The 18,629-nt window shown below is 56.9% G+C and overlaps 1 long non-coding RNA gene across 1 annotated transcript; it reads left to right on the forward strand.

Annotated features, from left to right (window-relative positions):
• Window positions 1-1,722: 1,722 nt before the first annotated feature.
• Window positions 1,723-15,120, forward strand: LOC127392534 (uncharacterized). The gene is made up of 2 exons (XR_007891287.1): window positions 1,723-2,559; window positions 14,957-15,120. It is a non-coding gene; the product is annotated as an uncharacterized LOC127392534 (long non-coding RNA).
• The last annotated feature ends 3,509 nt before the right edge of the window (window positions 15,121-18,629 follow it).

An 18,629-nucleotide genomic window follows, 5' to 3' on the forward strand; every position in this document is an offset into this window, starting at 1 on the left:
GTCATTCTCTGGCTGCAGCTTCCCTTCTCTCTCCAGGTCCCTGCTTTGTGCCCGGTGCCCTTTCCTCTTCCCCAGCTCCATCTCCAGAGGGGCCATGCTTCCAGCTCTCCCAGCAGCGGGCTCCGGGAAAGGCAGCGTCCCCCTCCGGGACGGTTTGTGCCCTGGCACCGGCGCAGCCGGGCTGAGCCAACCAGCGCGGGGGGATCGCGGCAGCCGAGCCGGTGCCTCTTGGCTCAGCTCAGCACTGGGGTGCTGGGCTTCAGATTTCTGGCCTTGAAGTCCTTCTGCAATGGCCAGGAGATTTCAAGGGGAGTTTTCGACGAAGCAGGGAGGTGCTGCAATACACCAGCGAGCTGGAGCCTTGGGAGGGGGAGGTCAGCTCTTGCCTCTGCCACAGTCTCTCTGGGATAACCTTGGTCAAGGCTTTTGTGTTCTGCTGGTCCTGCTGGAAAGCAGAGCCACGGCTCCTGCTGCTCCTCCTGCTTGTGCTCACAGCCTGGCTGGCACTGGGGGGATGGGGGAGAGCGGAGGGGGTCTGCACAAACACCGGCTTTTTTAAGCACCGGGGGGTTGCCTCGGGGGACGGGGGAATCTTTCTCCCCTGGTGGTTTTTTACCCAGGTGTGACATTGCCTGTGCTCGCTGCTGTGCCCGGGCTCGCAGGGGGCTGCGGGCTCCTGGGGCTGGGGGCTCTCACTTCTGCCCCCTCAGACCTCGGGGCTGTGGGGCTGGGGCTGCCGGCCCCTCCGAGACCCCCCCCCCCCCCAACAGCGCTGCCTGGGACCCCAGTTCCCACCTTCCCAAGGCCCGTGGTGAGTTGCAGGGCACGTCCGTGGCTGGATGAGGAGCTCCCAGCGGAGACCACGACACCTGGGGGGGCTGCATTTCCCCTTTGCAAACCCACGGGAAGGCAGGACACCTCCCAGGGGATCCACGAGGGTTATTCCACCCACGTGGGGTTTATGACTGGGACCACCGCTGGCCTTGGGGTGCTGGTACCGTGGATCCTCCTCCATCCCAGCGCCCAGGGGAGCGTGGCCGGGCAGGGACTCAGCTCAGGGCTCCCGGGTGATGGAGGAAGGGTCGCTCCTCTCCGGGGGAGGTCCGGGCTCTCCGCTTCTTCCCTCCAGGCCAGGCAATGGTTAAATTCCTTTCCAGCTGAGCTGGCAAGCAGAGCCCAAGCATATTAGTCAGATCCCTGTAGGGGGTGGGGAGGAGGAAGGAGAGAGCAGCGAGGAGGGGCCGGAGCGGAGAGCCGGGAGCTGAGCTATTCTCCGGGGCGAGTGCAAGGAGGCAGGCGCAGCAGGAGTTGCTGCTTCCCAGAAACTTGATTATTTTTAACCCAGGAAGAAGAAAGGAAGGAAAGGGGCGGGGGGTGGGAGGGGGGGAACGAAAGGGGGTAGGGGGTGGTGTTTAAAAAAAAAAAAAAAAAAAAAAAAAAAGGTAGGAAGGGGTAAATCTGGAGGAACTGGAGAACAGGCAGTTGGCATTTGCAGCTAGATTTGCAGAAGGGAGCGAAGGCGGACGAGGGTCGTGGCACAGCGCAGGGATGTCAGGGCTCCCCCCTGTGCCTCCCCGCACGGCCCTGGCGCGGTGCTGGGGACAGGACACTGTCCTGGCGGTGCCACCACCGTGGCCGTGGAGCCCAGGCTGCCCTGTGCCTCCGTCAGTGCCTGCGGGGGAGCAGGATGCGGCCCCTTCCCCTCCCGCCCACCCACACACACAAAGGGGACACGTACACCCGCGGTTGTGGCTTCCCGGATCCCTCCTCTCCCCCTGCTTGGGACTGCGGCTGTTCCAGAGAGCTGAGGGGCTCGGGGAGGGAGGTGATGGTGGGATCCTGCATCTCCTCAGGACTGGGTCTTGCAGGGGCGTTGTGAGGAGCTGGGGATCCCCAAATTGTTCTGAAAGGCAGGCCAGGCTGCCCTAGCGAGGGACAGTAGAGGTATGGTGGAGAAGAAGACAAGGTCTTTCTTCTTGCATTGCCTCACCACGCTGGGGTGGGAGCCTGACTTTGGAGAGTTAGAGACCTCAGTGGCAGCCCCACTGCGTTGTGGCTGTGTTTGGTCTGGGGTACAAAGCCCTGGGGTGGTCGTTTTGAAGCCCTGTAGCTGGCAGATCTTTGGGGAAGCACCTCCCCAAGCCCATAAGTCACATCACAAGTCTGGGCTCCTCGTGGTTCAGGCCTGGGTCAGAGCAGGCTGACCAAAAATTCCCTGTGAAGGTCAAACACCTTCTGGCCTCTTCCATTGCTCACGTCAGGTATTTATTTCCCTGCAGCACCCACACCTGTTGGAAGTTCTCCATCCCTGTAGCATTCCAAGCCCTGGGTGGAAGGCTTTGCCAGAGCTGGAGACCCCATCCCCAAGATGCAGAAGCGACTCTGGCTGTGATGGAGCTCAGCACCACGGTGATGGGAGCTGAGGACACCCCTGCAATGAGATGGTGAGGGGAGACGTGAGCAACGGGCAGAGCTGGCGCTTTCCTCCTCCAACCTTGCCCAAGGAACCCTGTGCTGGGGAGTGGCATCACCTCTGCAGACACACCATGGCCAGCCAAGGTAAGCCAAGAGGGTGAGTCCCTCCCCCGGGCAGGTTTTGCCATCCTGGTCCTCTGTGGGACTTCTGCTGTCATCTCTGGTCTGCCACAGCGACCAGAACCCTGAGTGGGACTGGTTTTATCCACACAGCAACTCCAGTGCCATGTACCCAGGGGTAGCAGACATGACCAGATCTGGCCAGAAAATGGATCTTGTTCCCAAAAGGCAGAGAGGGGACAAAGACAAACAGCTCATCTGAGCTAGTGCTGTGTCAGGCACCTCTCAAAGTGCATCCCATGCTGGCAGAGCATGCCAGCTCTTTGGGTTTTCTACAAAATACCCTTTTGACAGAGATGCCCTGGCTCTGAGGGGCCCAAGTGGGGCTCACCAGGGCTATTTGCCATTTGTTAGACCCCAGAGCCATGTCACCCCATCCCAGCTGAGCAAGCTGGAGCTGGGGAACCTTCCCTGTTGCCAGGCCAGATCGCTAGTGAGGAAAACGTGTCCAACCCACTGGGTATTCCCTCGTGCCTCCTTTCCAAGCATTAAAAGTGCTAATTAATCCTGAGCAGTGCTCTGGCATCTGGAGGGATCAGTTGCCTTTCCCAGCAGACCAGCCCTGGGTCTCCATGGGGATGGTCCCCAGTGCCATCCAGCACCAGAGAAGGTCCTTTGGCTGTGCTGCTCTTTGCACCCAGGTATTGAAGATGAGAGCTACAGCCCTGGAGCTGGGGATGCTCCTGAAGGGGCTTAACTGCTGGGAAACCCCATGGACAGTGGGGTGGGATCATTGCCACCCCAAAAACTGTGGGCATGGTGGATACAGGGAACACAAGCTCTCCTCCTGACCTCTTCACCTCCGAGGTATTTGGAGCTGGTTCTCACCAGAGAGCTGGGGTGGGCATGGGGCGGGTGTTCCCAGTGGATGGCAGGAATTCCTGACTCTTGGCCAGTTCTGGGCATTAATTCCCTCCTGGGAGACTCGGCTGCACCTCAGACCTCCAAAAGCACAAAAGCCACTCAGAGGGCAAAGGGCCCTAGAGGGTAAAGGGTGAGTCCTCCAAGGGTGGTCGGGAAGATTGGATGGAGGAAAAGAGGGATGATTATTTTCCCATGACTTTGTGTGAGCGACCTTCCCTCATTTCCTTGGCTGAAGAGCTTTCCCTGCTGGAGGGCTTTGTGCAGGGGTCCCCAGGCAGGGGGAAGGTGCCAGGCTCAGCAGTTTGTGTTCCTACTACCTGGAGGAGGTCTGCACATCCCCTGGCTCCATGGGAAGCCCAAGGTGCCCATCTGACCATCCACCCTCAGCCTGGGGAGCAGCTCCCTGGGCACTCCCAGCCAAACACTGTCCAGCTGGGGAAGCTGCCACTCCGCTGGGCCAGCCCCAGCCTCCCCGGGGGCCCTTTCCCCTCAGCTCTGCACCCCTTGCCCTCAGCCCCATAACCTGGGCTTGCAGGGAGAGCTAAGCCCAGCAGCTACACCTCAAAACCAGCCTAAGGACCCTGACACCGGGCTGGGAACCACTCACATCCCGTGGCCACCTCGCTCTGTGGCTCTTCACTCCCCCCTGTGAGGGCACCCGGGGCTGGGGCTCTCCGGGGGCTGGGGGCAATGGAGAGCCCTCCGAAGAGCCCCTTGTGCTGGAGGGAGCCCAGCTCTCTGCCGGCAGGGTATTTTTTTTTTTTTTTCTTCCTCGCTCTTTGTTAAGCTCCCTTTCAGCTGAAATGGCAATGCCTGGGTGTTCTGAGCTGACAATAATTGCTGCAGTCTAGACACTGTCTGGTATGAGGCACAGGGAATCAAAGAGGCCCCTTCTCTCACTGCGACTTTCACACATGCTCCCTCGCTCCGGCTCCTTCCTTCTCCCTCTCCCATGTTCCCTTGGTCTTTGCCTTCTTTTTTTTTTTTTTTCCCCTTCCCTTTCTCCCCTCTCTCTGCCTCTTGCAGAGATGGAGGAGAAACGTCAGCATCTTCCCCCCCACGCTCTCCCTCTCTACCGTCTGTTCCTCTCTCCCGCTCCCCCTCTCCCTCACTCCTTCTCTCATCTGTCTCCTCTCTCCTTCCTCCACTCTTACCTTTATGCTATTCCCTTCCTCCCAAAGTTAGCAGAGAAGCAGGAGGGGGGGGGATGCTGGCAGTGCTGGGGTTTAACTCCTTCCTTGCCCTCTCGTGGGCTCTCCTCCCCATCCCAGCCCCTCACTGGGGGTCTGGGGTTCCCAGTTGCTTTGGGGTGCTGGGCTCCTCGCTGCCCCTGTGGGTCCTGTGAAAGGTCAAGGAGGTGTCTGTTGGGGTTGGTCTGGTTGGGTGCAGCCTGGTTGGGGTGAAGGGGATTGATGCACCCTCCTTCCCACACCAGTATCTCAGGAATCATGTTGGATTGTCCTCTCCAGCAAACTCAGGGTAAGGTGAGAACTTGACCTCAGGCACAGCCAGGCCTGGGGGAGAGTGGTTGCCTCTCCCACCTTCCATGGAGATCACTTTTGCTCTCCCCCTGCTTTCACCACACCACGAGTATCTCCAGCCACAGTCACTCATCCTCAGGGACACAGGTTGCTCCTTCCAGTCCTTCAGCCACCCACCCCAGACCTCAGCAGAGCTCACCGTGCTACTGGAAGGGAAGGTTCATCCCAGCTCACATGTGGCTTGTAGGCTGAGCTCAGCCACCTGGTGCTGCCCCGTGTCCTGGTCAGCCAGCATGGACATTTCCATGGGAAACCATGTGGCCAGTTCCAGTCATGCTCAGGAATCAGCCTTTTCCACTGTAATGCTATTAAGGGGCATTTCTAGCTCAACTCTGGACTTCTATTAACCTCTGATCCCTGTGAAAGACCCTTTTTCTGTAAAGCCCAACAAAGAATGCCAAGTTTTGGTTAGGATGAGATCTCAGCCCAGAGGATGGACCATAAATGCTTTTACAAGTGGGGAAACTGAGGCAAGAGGCAGGGACCCCATGGGGTCAGTCTGCCAAGGCCAAAGCTGCTCTGGGGGCCATGCAGTTCCCCCTCTCTGGGACCCAACTTTGGGCCCAGGCTTTTGCAAACCAGCAGATCTGCTGGGTTGACCATCCATGGGCAGGAGCAGCTCTCCCCAAGACCTCCAGCATCCCAGTGGCTCCCTGCTTACCACGGAAAAGTCGCATTAGGAAACTATGTGATGTATTTTTAACTGTCTATAATGCAATTTAACAGCTGGAAAGGAGGAAGAAAGCCAAGCCCATGCAATCAGCCAGATCTCAGCTGTCCACAGACAAGGGCTCAGTGGACTCAAGGTTTTTTGGTATGGTTGGGAACCTTTTTTGGGAAAAGGGCAGGAAACAATCTCATCCTTGAGACAGGCTCTGTCTCAAGGTTCTGTCTCAAGGAAGGCAGCAAGTGCAGGATGGAGGCCAGAGGACACAGCAGCTCCTGGCGTGACACACTTGTCTCCACAAGCCACCAGGCTGCCTGCACGATTCTGAGTGCTGTGGCCAGATCTGATTCCACAAGGACCTGGGTGTCTTGGCTGTGCTTCAACGTTGGGATTCTTCATATGGTTTGGCAACAGGGCTTGCAGCAGCGGTTTCTGGGAGCCAGGCTCTTCTAAACATCTGCACTGGGACTTCTACCATGGGGTAGCTTTGTCCCCACAGTGTGAGCAGGACACTGGACCCAGGGGCTGATGCATCACCTCCTGCCTTCCCTGCCTGCATGCCAGGGCAGCCTCTGCCTCCTGTGCACCCAGATCCCACCCATGAGGGGCAGGAGCAGCTGCTATTTGTGTTCCTCTCCTGCCATCCAGGTAGAAATGCTCCTCCACCACCAGAAACAAGTCTGTAATGAGGCTGAACCCTAACGGGGACCCTCCACAGGATGAGAGCTCTTTGGGCAACAGTAGTAGGGCTTTTCTGGGGTGTTTGGGTTATTTGCCACCTCCAAGCAGCTGGATGCTTTGAGGGGCAAGTCTGCTGCCCCCGCCCTCCTCCCCCCCCCCCCATCCTTCTCCTTGGAGCACTTCGCAACCTGGTCCCCAAGACTTAGGCAAAGAGAGTGAGACTATCTCCAGCCCTGTCCCAGGGGACACCCTCACAGCCAGGCTGAGGTGAGGAGCTGATTTCCCCCTGCAGCAGCTTGGGGGCTGGAAGCTGCTGGCAGCTGGTTTGTATATTCAGGGTTTTGCACAGACACGGTAAAAATGAGCCATGGGAGAGCCTGGTGGGGAGGGGGCTCAGCGTCAGGGGGAGGGGTCTGGTGAGTGCCTGGAGGCTGTAGGACCTGCTCAGAGCTGCTGCAGTTTGCACACCTTTTTGGGGTTGTGCAAAAATAGGACGGAGTCTTCTTGGGCTGGGGGGGATCTCGCCAGGCAGAGCATTGCTGGGCTTAGGAAGGGCTGACAGAGGCAGAGCGAGCAGAAACACAGGCACAGGGAAGGGAAACAACTTGCTGAAGGTCATCCCCGGGCCAGCAGTAGAACCAGGAATAAAATCCAGGTGTGCTGAGCTAGTCCTTGGGTTGTATTCGTGCACGTGGTTGCATTAACACTGCGGTTCCCAGGCTGGGACATGAAGGGTAGAAATAGTTTCCCGTAGCCACCGTTGCTCTCCAGAGTCTTGCCACAGGCTGTGGAGCTGGTTTGCATCTTGGAGAAGGAAAGGTCTGGATATTTGAGGTCCTCTTTTCCCTCAAAGCATCTTCCAAGCCCTGCTGGGTGGATGGCAAATGCCTTTGGATGCTGGCTGATAAGGCCAAGTGGTTAAAAACACTGCTTTTATTTGGAAGCTTATCTCCAAATCCTAATGAAAACAGACACAGAAGGAAGCTGGGAACAGTGGAAGGGGAGAACTTGCACCCTGGTGGGGACCAAGGCTGGGTGAAGCTGAGCTGGGGACGTTGTGGTGGGGTTTGGAGTCTGGCTGGCTCTGGCACTGGAGGGGTGTGTGTGTGAGATTTAAAATCTTTGGGACAAAACCAAGGAACCAGGGCAAGAACATTGGGTTTTGCACCCAGGGAGGGGGAGCCAGGGGAGCAGCTGCAGTCCCCCCCTGAGCCTGGCAGTGCTCTGAATCTGGGAACCCTCCCTTGTTGTTTTATTTTTAATTAGGGGCTCAATGAGGAAGAAAAACCTTGAAACCAAGGAAACGAGGGAGACAAAAAGGAAAATGTCGGCTCCTGCAAAGCAGAGCGAGCTGGCTTCAGCACCCTGGGGTGAGAGTGGGTGCTGCCCTGACCCCTCCATGGCTGGGGGGCAAAAAGGTGTAATAAAAAATGAGAAGGTGAAAGGAAGGGTCTTATGTAGGGAGGGGCATCCTAGAGGGTGCTGAGCTGGTCAGAAGGATACTGCTTTGGTGTGAGAGGGATGATGGAGGAGGTGAGCAGAGGTTTTTAGGGGATGCTGAGGGGCAGAGAGCTGCTGTGGTGGGCTCAGTGATCCCACGGGAAGCTGGACTTCCAAGACACCAATATAATATTCCCAGACCAAAAGTTATGGGATATTGAGGCTGGGAAAACAGGATGAGACGTGTGTGTGGATGTAGTCATGGCTGTGCCAAGCCCCATAACTCACAGTGGTGTGGATTGAAGCTCCATTGAAGGGAAATCTTCTTTGCCAGATTTGGAAATTTCACCTCAACCACCTCAGTTTTCCCCACCGAGCAGCAGAGGCATGGGAACCTGATTCCAGCAAGTGCCAGACCTTTACGGGGCAGCCCAGCACGGCCAAGGAGGTGCAGCCCGCCGTGATCGGGCTGCGTGGGCACAGCCCTATTTATTTTCCCCTGCATTGGGGCTGATCCAGAGCAGCACTAAGGGTCTGGGGGTGTCCACCACCACCCCCTCATCCCTCAGTCTTGTTCCCCTCCATCCTGGGGCCCGGCCGGGCCCGGCTCTGCCAGCATCCCCATGCTTTGGGGGGCGGGAAACGTAACTTGATATTTTCCTGCGCGTCCCCCAGAGGGTTTTTTCCATTACACAGGCAGAGCTGAGCCCAGCAGAGCCGCCTGCTCGCCCGGCTCCCCCGCCTGCAACCTCTGGCACCGCTTTTCCAGCGGCACATTGTGCAAATGTAACCTTTCAGCGAGCCGCTCCGAGGGCAGGAAGCCGGGGGGCTCGGCTCCTGCCAGGAAGGCAGCCGGCGCGGAGCTGGAAGGCAGCCCGTTAATCAGAGCCGGCTGACAGCGAAGCACATCCTGGGCAACAGATTTCTGCCGCCCCTCCCTCGCTCGGCATCGCCTTCCCCCTCCTGCTGCTGGGGCTGCCCTGCCCGTCGCAGGATGGTTTGGGAGTGAAGAGACCTTTAAGCTCACCTAGTTCCAACCCCCCTGCATGGGCAGGGACACCTCCCACCAGCCCAGGTTGCTCCAAGCCCCATCCAGCCTGCCCTTCAGCACTTCAGGGATGGGGCAGCCACAGCTTCCCTGGGCAACCAGTTCCAGTGGCTCACCACCCTCACACTGAGGAATTTCCTCCTGATGTCTCACTTAAATCTCTGCTCTTTCAACCTAAAACCATACCCCCCTCATCCTATCACTCCATACCCATGTAAAAAGTCTCTCCCCCCGCCTCCCCCTCAGCTTTTCTGTAGCCCCTTCAGGTACTGGAAGGTGCTCCCTCCTGACAAAGTCCCCTTGGAGGCATCAGGGCTCCAGCCAGGGACTGGCACAGGGCAATGTGACTTTGGGAGCAGGATTTGTCCCCCTCCTAATTGCTAGTGCATAAAACTCAGCTGTCCAAGCCGTGTGAGGTTTCTGGGCTGGCAGAGGAGGCTGAACAGACATGTGGGGGCACCTTTATCCCCTCCTGAAATGGATTTTCTTTGCTGAGGATGAGTAGGTTGGTTTTTGGAGCTGCTGAGGGCTGGTGTTGTGGGTGTGAGGGCTCTTGCAGCCACCCCCAGGCCTCATCCCCAGCCTGGCTGGTGGGACCAGCACTGCAAACCCTACGTTTATTGTTCACCTCTGGTTTCTTCCCAGCTTCGAAGCACTGAAGTGCTGCCTTGTAGCATCTGTTTTTGTGGTATTTCCAACCCAGCTGGAAGCAGGAGGCACTTGCAATTCAAAGATGGAAAGAAAAATAATGGATCTGGTGAGATTTCATCTTCCTGCCAAACTCACCAAACCCGGGATGCCGGGAGAGCCCTGCTGCAGGCACAGCATCCCGGGGCCTCAGCTCTCCCACCCTCTTCTCACTCCCCAGTCTTTGCCCATCTCCAAACCATCCTCTTATTCCCAAATCACTTTCAGGATGCTGCACAAAGCCTGACCCCGCTGTCAGCACCAGCACCGGGCAGATAATATAGTCTCTGAATTTATTTCACCTTTCCCTCTGGTTGCGAATTGTCCGGGAGCAGATGGCGATTTTCTCAAGTGTGTCCGTTATTCGAAGTCACTCACTGAGACAGCGATGGCTCAAACAAATCCTGGGCCCCCTGCAAAGCCATCATTTGGTCTTTCCATCTGCCCAGCCACTGCCGTCGGCGTGGGCTGGGCGTGCTGGAGGGAAGCAGGAGAGCCAGAGATGGGGTCACCCCCCTGGCCTGGGCCTTTCTCCCCCTTCGTCTCTGCTCAGCACCCACCACGTGCCAAGCTCCAGAGGCTGTTGGGAGTGGATGAGATCCACATCCCAGCTTTTTGGTTTGCACAAGTGCCTTCCCATGCTAGTGAACCTCTGTGAAGGTGCCCAGTTGCAAACTGGGAAGCTGCTTCTCATGAGGAGACACTGGTGGTGATTTTTTTTGCTCTGTCTGGCCCCGGGAAAAATGGGTGGTTTTAGGGTGATGAACACCAAAACAGCCCCAGGGGACCTTGTGTATGCAGCAGTCCCCAGGGCACACCCCGGTGTCACAGCCAGGCTGGAGGCACTGGGGGTTTGTGCAGGGATGTGCCCAGCTTTGGGTGTTAGATGGGACAAGGGGACCTGCAAAATCAGCCTGGGGACAGCTGCAGGTGGCCAGAGCCTCCCAGGGTTGGTGGCAGCTTGCTGGGGGACCCTGGGCAGGTCTGTAAGGGTTGGGCTTTGCCTGGCTGGCTTCTGCCAACCTCCTCTGATGCCCCAAGGAGGCCTGCACCCCTGTGACCCTGCTCCAGCTGCTGAACACAACTTAGACACGAGCCCCCCTCCTCCCTCCCAGTCCCCGTCCCCTCCAAACCCCCCAGTTTAATTGTAAGAATGGAGAGAAATAAGAACAACATGAATTCCCAAGCTCCCTCAGCCCAACAGTTGATCCCTGAAGCTGGGGCACCCTCAACATCCCCACCCAGAGAGGGACTGAGCCAGGAAATGCTCCCGCAGGGATCTGCTTCCTCCTCCTGGATTGGCCTTTTTTTGTCTTCCTCATCTTCTCTCTTTTTCCCTCCTGGAGACCCGTGGGGAAGGGGCTGGTGTTGCCAGAGGGGACCCAGTGTCCTTGCAGGGGACATGTGGGGACCCTGCTGTAACTAGAGCCATGTGGGGGGCACTGGGGGGGCTTTGAAGGATTCACAAAGGGTGAAACGCTTTGAAATGCAGTTTCCTCTTCCCCCTTCAACTCCCCCCAGGCTAAACAAATACCCCTGGCTGGGAGATGCTTCCCCATCCCGCAGGCTTTTGTTCCCAGGCCTTTGTCCAGGGCTGGGGAAGGGGCCAGGACCCCCTCCCAGTCTCCCCAGGGACACCCATGCAGGTGACAGCTGGCTGTGCCTCTCACTACAGGGCTGGGGGACACCCCATGAACCACCTTGGTGGCCTCTCACTGCTGTGCCTCTCGCCTGTCACCCCACTGCCACTTTTTGCCCATCCCTGGGAGTTACTCATAGGACAGGTCCTGATCCACCCTGTCCCTGCCGTGTCCCCTCCTGGCACTCTGCCACCAGCAGAGCCTGCACATGGGCAGTGCCACCAGCCAGGGACACCCCCAGATGCTGATCTACACCCAGGACCCATGGGACCCAGGCAGGCAGAGGGGCACTGGCTACATCCCCTTCACAGGGACCCCACAGAAAAGCTTTAGCAGAGACCTGGCCTCAGGACCCATCAGGTGGCTTCTCATTTACATCCCAAAAGCCACTTTAATTACACCCCGGAGAGTGATCCCTTCAAGGAGTTTCTTCCTGGGGCAAGAAGTTGGTGGGGAAACAAACAAACAAACAAAACCAACCCTCTGAACAGTCAAACAACCTCGAGGTGAGCGAGGGGACCCCAGTGCCAGCCTCAAAACACCAGTGACGCCTTTGCTCTGTGCAAAAGAAAGGCTCAAATCAGCTCAAAGGACCCAGACTCCAGCCTTGCCCCGGGGCGAAGCCTCGGGCTGGTGACCACGTTTGGAGGGAAACAAGATTGTTTGAAATGGCCCCTGTTGTGCCTGCCTCACACCGGGAATTGCAACGAGAAAATAAATACCCTCTTGTTGTTGAAACTGGGAAAGTGTCCCCAGAAAGGGCAGATACCGTTTGTCCCACATGGCCCTTCATGTCCCTGTCCCTGCAGGGCTGGGCAGGCAGTGTTGGGTCCATCCCTGCAGCCAGGGAGCTGCAGAGCTTTTCCAGACAACAAAAGCTCTCTGGCTGCCTGATTCCCCTTTGCCTTATCTCCCTTCGTGATGGCCAGGTTATCAGGAGGAGGGAAAAAGCCCCAGGACACCCTGATCCCAAGCCCTGGGGGAGGGAACCCTCGCAGGGCTGGGGGGGGAACCGCGTGGGAGGGCAAAGCTTTGCAAAGGGAGAAAGCAGGGGGGCCAGCACTCGGGGGGCCCATCCTGCGTGGGGCAGAGCCCTTTTTCTCCCACTGATGTCTTCACTGCATCCAAAACCTCCTTGGGGAACAGCTTTGGAGCGGGTGGGGGTGGGAACAGTGAGACCTCTGGCTGCCTCCTTGTCACCTCCTCCGGTGGGACAGCCCCGGGGCTGCGGAGCCCCCCGGCTGCGGGGCCGGCAGGGAGAGCAGCCCCGGGCTCAGCACCGCGCTTGTCACCCAGACAAGAGATCAATAACTAATTTCACTGCAGCAGCAGCAGCGGGTTTTTTCCAATAATTGTGAGCCGGCAGTGGGGAATGAGGCTCTCAGCACCGCTCCACACCAGCCCGCTCCCGATCAATCGCCGCACCGCTGGGGCAGCAGGAAAACTCATTTTTCTCCTTTTCTTCCCTCTCTCCCGCCTCCTCCCGCTCCGTCCCTCCTCCTCCCCCTCCTTCTCCTCCTCCCGAGGTGGGGCTGGCTGAGCCAGGGGCTTTGCCTCCACGCCGGGTGGGATACGGGCTTGGGCTTTCCCAAGCTGCTCCCGTGGGGCTGGGAACAACGGCTGAGCCTCCCGTGCTGCCTCTGCAGCCCCGAGTGCTTCGGTCCCCGTCACCCACGGGCCAGACCTGGCTCCTTGCACGGAGTGTCCATCCCAGAAGCTGGGATGAAGGCAGCAGAGTGACTTCTCCTCTCCTTGGGTGCCCTGGCTACTGGGCTGGGACTTTTGGTGGCCTGTTGGTGCTTTTATGTGGTCCAAAAGTGGCCCTTATTTTTGTAGTGATACAGAGGGACATCCAGTTTTCATCCCCTGAGCAGCTGATCTGCTCCGGGGCATGAGCCCTGCTGAGTTTCTCCTGTAAGTATCAATGAACCCTTCTGCTTCTGTGACCCCCACCATGCCTCAGTTTCCCCCAGATGTATCTATAATAGATGTGTCTGAGAACATCCCCTCCTGCTCCCCCCCAGGTTGTTATGACCCACCACGGGCTCCATGTCTGGAGCAGGAGGTGTTACTTGGTTGCCCACTCACAGGGTTTTGAGGTCCCCAGGCTGATCCCTGGGGTCCTATGATCTATGCACTCACAAGGCATCAGGGAGCAATGCTGCCTGCTCAGCATCTCCCTGGGATTGAGAGCTGCTCAGACAAGGTGGAGACTGGGGCATCCCTAGATCTTTCTGATACCTCCAGCAGGTTTTGGATGAGATGCTGCACCTGGGCACTGAGGAAGGCTCAGCAGTGGGTTTACCACCATGGTATTGTCCAAGCCCAGAGCAATGTGGCCACTCCTCCTTTCTCCCTCATTTAAGACCCAGCTCCCTGGTTCCCCAGGAGCATCCATATGAATTCCACACAGCCTTCGCTGCGGAGCTCCAAGCCCTGCCTGCATAATTTCAAAGTTTTATTACTTGCCTTGAAGGCACTTATTGATTGGGGTCGTCTCCAGCTGATGGAGTTCTCAGCATGGCCTGGGCTGGCCAAGCAAGGCTGAACTCTCAGCCTGGCCAGCTTAGCTAGGCCATGGCTTGGAACATCCATGACACCAGCTCAGGGACAACTCTGTGCCCAGGAGCGGGGTCTCTGTGTGCATTTCCACACCAGGGCTGGGAGCACTTGGAGATGCTTTTTGGCTACTCAGTCCCAGCCCAAGAGCTGGTTCCCCCCCGGAGGCCAAATCATATCCCGCAGGTGGTTTAACCCAGGGGATGTTCCTGGGAGGGCTTGAGGCATGTTGGGGAAATGGGGTGAGGGCAGTTTGGGGGGTTTCTGCCCTGCTGAGACTCCAGGTGCCGTTTGCCTTCGCCAGGGCCGTGAGGATGCTCATGGGATTTGGGGTTTATGTGCAAAAGCAAGTGAGAGCTTTCCCAGTGAACCACCCTGTGTTTGCACAAGCATGCACACACGTGTGCACACACACACACACGTGTGCACACACACACGCACACAGGTGTGCTCCAGCAAGGCAACCAGGGACCTTTTCTCTTCCAGAGAAAAGGCCACAGCTGGTGCTGAGCGTGGCTGAGTCGTGGCTGCAGAATTGGCCACTTCTCCCAGTTTTTCCACACTTGGGCCCCCCTGCTCTCACTCACGATCCCACCCCCCAATCCCTAAGGGTCCCAGTATGTGGCTATGCTGGAGTCTGGGGGTACAGGAGTGGGGGTGTTGGGAGCCCTCATGGCTCCTTTAAGAAACCCACAACCAGCTCCAGAAACCAGCTCAAGGTCACAGCGGGAACCTGCGGACTTGGCAGCGGCACAGGGAGGAGGGATGGAGGGAGGGAGGGAGGGAGAGAGGGAGGAGGGATGAAGGGAGGGAGGGAAGGAGCCCAGATCAAAATGGAATCACAGCCAGGGAGAGGGGACGGCTGGTGGCACTGTGGAGGGGGAGTGGGAGGGTGGGGTGCAGCAAAGCGGGGTGGGTTAGGGGGTCCCACCATGGGTGTCCCCCTGGGATTGCTGCAGCCCAACCCCAGCACGGACCCTTGAGGCTTTGCTGTGTCCTGCAGTGCAGAGCCCTGCACCCTCTCCTTGGTGCCCACAGCTGTCCAAGCCAAGGAAAGTCCCATTGTGCCCCCAGAGCCTCCCACGGGACTTCCCAGGCTCTGAGGGAGGTTCTCCAGCTCAGGCAGGAGTGGAGCAAGAAGGAGCTGCCAGGCTGGAGGGTCAGATCCTGCCAGGGCCCACTCCCAAAATCGTACCTTACTTTCTTTTTAAGGCTGGTTTTCTTTTTAAAGCAGCAGCTCCTGGAGTCCTGTGATCACTGCCGAGTCTCTGCCTTCATTTCAGGCCAGGAAGACTTCTGGAGCCATCCTTGCTGGAGAGCACAGAGGGAAAAGTAAATCTTTAAAGGCTCAAAACACAGGAAATTAATACAAAAATAAATAACCCCCATAACATTTAATTTACTGTATCTTTGATGTTGAAACAAAACTCATAATTTTGGGTGCTCTGACTCCCCCTCTGGGCAGGTGAAGCTGGACAAAGTGAAGGCACCAGAGATGAAGATCAACCTTCTCTGAGCCGTGGTGCTCACAGCTGGGTCAGCCCAGCCCCTCCCCACAGGCAGGATTGCCCCCTGAGGGGGAGATCCACTGGCTTAACACATCTGGGGGCTTTTGGGGGACAAGCAGGAGCAAAGCTTGGGCAAATCCAACCCCAGAGGGCGGCTGCAGCCAGGCTGTCTCTCTGAAGCCGCTTGTTCTGGGGTTGGTTTGGCGATGCCCGAATTCTAATTTTCATCAGCAGGATTAATCTGTGGAGTTATTTTTCCTTTCCTCCCCCTCCCCTTCCTTTCCTCCCAGCTTTAGATGGAGAACCTGATCATTTCTCCCAGGAGCTCAGCACCATTAACATTCACTCCCGACAGCGCGGCAGCCGCGCTGCATCACCAAGTGGTACCTGAGCCCTGGGAGGGGACCTGGGCATGGGCTTCTCCCTCCCATGGGCCAGGCAAGGAGAACCCCTCCACCCTCAGCCCCACACCTTGCTGATGGCACAGTGAGGTGGGTGAGATCTTGGCTGCCAGCTTTGGGCTTTCCAGCAAAAAGAAAGCCAGGAAGAGCACCCAAGCCAAGAGCGTGGCCAAGACTTGCCAGGTTTGGTGTTTTAAGTCACACAAACTGGGCTTTCCTGGAGCCACCTGCATGTGCAGGCTGTGAGTTTTCATTAATAACGGTTTAGTATTATCGTTATTATGGTTGTTATTGTTGTTGCTATCATTATTATTAAATATTGCAGACCAGGCTGGCCCAGCTCTGTGTGCATCACAGCTCTGTGTGCTGTAGCTCCATGTGCTTCACCTAGATGAGGAACAACCTGGGGTTGAGCCTTGGCTTTCTTTGCTTTGCTGAGGTCTGGAGGGGCCCCGAGAGCTGGGGCAGTTGGAAAGATGGAGTTTAATGTTTGGCTGGAGGGTGGCCGGGAGCACCATCGCTTGTGCCCAAACCCAGCTGGTTTCACCCGTGGGGTTCCCCCCCCAAAGCCTTTTCAACCCTGATTTCAGGCCCTTCTCTGCAGCTCCCCCAGCTCTGACCCACACGTGCAGCCACCGGTTTTGCATCCAACCAGGAGGTGGCAGCGCCGGGGAGGGAAAAGGGACTTGCAGCAACCGCTGCCCTTTGGTTGTAACTGAAGGCAGCTCCTGCCTGTGTGCAGGCACAAAAGCCCACCTGCGCCCACCACACTTAACCATTTCCTTCCTGGACACGAGGCTTGCTGGGACATCCCACCTGGGAAAGGAAATCAGCTCCAAATGGGAAATGCAACTGAGCCTGCCTAGCACGGGAAGGAATAACAAGCAACCCCCCCAAAAAAAACCCCAAAAAACCCCAAACAACAAAACCCAAACCAAACAAACAACCCCCCAAAAAAAACCCCAAAAAACAGCAGAAGGAAAACAAGTTCAGCAGCTGGAATAGAACGCAAACCCTGTGTGTGCTGCCACCCCTGTCACCCCACAGCTCGTCCCAGGCAGGCAGAGGTGAGGGTCACCCCTCAGCAAGAGCCAGGACAGTTTGTCCCACCAAGGCTGTGCTGAAAGGGGTTATTTTTCCTTTAGCAGGAGTCTTGCTTTTAAAATCTCCTTTCTGGCCAGGGAGAGGGGAGCAGGGGGGTGCTGAGCCCAGTGCAGCCCCGAGCGAGGGCAAAGAGGCGTTTGCAGAGCTGAGCACTTTATTTTTAGCCTCAGTTTAACAAGTATTAATTAATAAGAGTGTAAATGCTAATGCTGAGATGACACAAACTGCGTTGCCTGAAATGAATGCTTGGGATTTGCCTGTGCCAGGGTTTACAGCCGGGTGGGTTCACAGGGGCTAAAATCACTGCTCAAAGCACAAGGATAAGCTGAGCCCAGCGTGGGGTGGGCTGCACTGGGATGTGCTGGGGGCCCTGGGGCTGTGCCCTGGGCTCAGGGCTGGACCCCCAGCACTGCCTTGCTGGGCCACACCAGCTCATCCCTCCCCTACAAAATCTCCCAGGCAGTTTGCAGAGTGTGGGTCATTATAGTCTCTCCCCATCAGGGGCTGAGGGGGTGCAGGGTCCCACCTTGCAGGTTTGTCAGCCCAGCGAAGAATAACTTTGGGGGAAAAAAAAATATCTTTTTCTTCCTCCTTTCTCCTCTCAAAGGCAGGCAGGAGGGAGCTGCTGCCTGCCTGACACCCTGCAGCTGCCTCTGGTGAGCCCTGCTCATCAGGGCTGGAAAAACCTCAGTCCAGGAGTTCGGGTGCCCATGGGAACCGTGCCGTGCCCCTGGAGCTGGGTGCTTGGCTGCTGCACCCACCAGCGGTGGGTGGTTGGGAGCTGAAGCGAATTATTCAGCCCCACAGCCAAGCCAGCAGGCAGCGCTGTGCTGGGCTCCCCCCCTGCCTGCAGGGTTTGCAGGCACAGGGAGAGGGATGCTCCGGGCTGGCCCCTCACCGTGCTGCAGGGACCCTGTCTGGGTGCTGGGGGTCACACAAGAATTCCCCACGGGGTGGGACGGGTGCCGTGGGGCAGGACCCCCCCCCACTCGAGTGGGCTCCCCCCCCCCCACCAGCGACCTGCCACGCTGCTCTTCAGCAGCTCCCTATCATCGAATTTTAATTTAGTTAGTTGAGTTCTTTAAACAGTGTGAACTTGCTAAGTGCTTTGCATATTTTATACTCACGAGTAACATTTATCAAACAGAAAGTACAATTAATCAAAGAGGGGAGCTTTTGTAACTCAGAGCAGTTTGTGTTCTCCCTCTTTCTCGCTGCCAGGCACTTTCCTCTGTCTCTCCCTCCTCTTCCTCCCCACTGCCCCACACTGGCCGTGGAGCCAGAGCAGCTTTACACACACACACACACACACACACACACACTTTCTCTCTCCCTCTTTCCCCCCATGTATACCACAGAAACCTATATAACTAGATGGGATTTATATATCTGTGTGTGTTTGCATACATATTCATATATCCATGTGCATAACTCAATATGCATCTGTATCTACCGGTGTGTAAATATATGTGTATATAGGTATGGTGTATAGGCATGTATATACCTATAGGCATAAAAGGTCCATTTACACTATATATATATGTGTACACACACATATATACACGGTTATTATACTCACAATATTATACACACAGTGCATAGAATTTTATGTAGTTATATACACTCTATTATCCATACATAGCAGCCTTCCTGTGCCTGAAGGGGCTACAGGAAAGCTGGGGAGGGGCTTTTGACAAGGGCTTGTAATGAGTGGACAAGAGGTAATGGACCAAAACTGGAAGAGGGGAGATTTAGGTGAGACATGAGGAGGAAATTCTGTGCTGTGAGGGTGGTGAGAGCCTGGCCCTGGTTGCCCAGGGAAGCTGTGGCTGCCCCATCCCTGGCAGTGTTGAAGGGCAGGTTGGATGGGGCTTGGAGCAGCCTGGGCTGGTGG

The sequence above is a fragment of the Apus apus genome, chromosome 19, assembly GCF_020740795.1.
Source record: "Apus apus isolate bApuApu2 chromosome 19, bApuApu2.pri.cur, whole genome shotgun sequence".
Taxonomy (NCBI): Eukaryota; Metazoa; Chordata; class Aves; order Apodiformes; family Apodidae; genus Apus; species Apus apus.